A 1,061-nucleotide genomic window follows, 5' to 3' on the forward strand; every position below is an offset into this window, starting at 1 on the left:
CCCCTCGAAATGCGATTGGGCTAGTTTTGAGTAGCAATTGGGCGGGTTTTGTTGTGAAAACCTGGCAACCCTGCTGTTCTGGCAGATATATTTTGTTATATTTTAGTTTCGTTTAGATTGAGTTTTTTTTATTTTTATTTTAAAGAGGTTAATTTTGCTTTGCTCGAACACGTGATATGTTAAGGACAAAAAGAAAGGAAAACCAGTTTCCCCCATTCAATATGACTACACAATATTATAAAAATACAAATAATAATTATAATAAAAATATTATTAGCATAATAAAAACGGGAAAATGACTACACATAACTATACAATAATAATAATAATAATATTATTATTGTAATTATAAAATTATCATAATAAGATTTGCATGATAAATATACATTTTAATAATAATAATAATAATTATTATTTTTATTTTTATTATTAAAAACAGTATTATTATAAAATATGATTACCATAATAAATATAGGAAAAGCTGTTTTCCTCCCATTCAATACAATAATACAACAATAAAAATAATCATTCTTATTAAATTCTTAAAAAAGACATAATAATAATAATATTAATTATTATTATTATTGTCTTTTTTGAGAATTTCATAAGAATTTAATTATTACTTTAATTATAAAAATATAAAAAACATAACCTCAAATCAATTTAAACAAATCTTAATATCTTTGCTTTCAAACATACAGCCTTTATTTTGGCAGAAAACTGCAGTGAGACGTTCTTTTGCTGACAACAGATTCATAAATGATTCTCATTACAGATTTAGGAAGACGGCTGGCACGTTTTCAAAAGCATGTTGTACAAGGCAGAAAATATGGAAATCTGTATAAACACTGAAAAATGCTGTTTGCTATAGTGTGAAGAAAATTGGTGTCAGCCACATAAAAAAAACTTTATTATCACTAAAACTAAAATGCAATGCAGATGTTTTTATCAAATGCAATTTACTATGCAATTACTGTATTTTATCAGCATGCATTTTTTTGGGAATTAAATCCATGACTTCCATCCAACTGGTTGCTTTGGCAAAAAAAAAATTATGTATA

General features: G+C 25.0%; 1 protein-coding gene across 1 annotated transcript in view; it reads right to left on the reverse strand.

The window, feature by feature from the left end:
- lrrk1 (leucine-rich repeat kinase 1) overlaps positions 1-1,061 on the reverse strand; it is a 114,525-nt gene that overhangs the window by 51,300 nt on the left and 62,164 nt on the right. The window lies entirely within an intron of this gene.

The sequence above is a fragment of the Sinocyclocheilus rhinocerous genome, unplaced genomic scaffold (genome assembly GCF_001515625.1).
Source record: "Sinocyclocheilus rhinocerous isolate Xijiao unplaced genomic scaffold, SAMN03320098_v1.1 scaffold3186, whole genome shotgun sequence".
Classification (NCBI taxonomy): Eukaryota; Metazoa; Chordata; class Actinopteri; order Cypriniformes; family Cyprinidae; genus Sinocyclocheilus; species Sinocyclocheilus rhinocerous.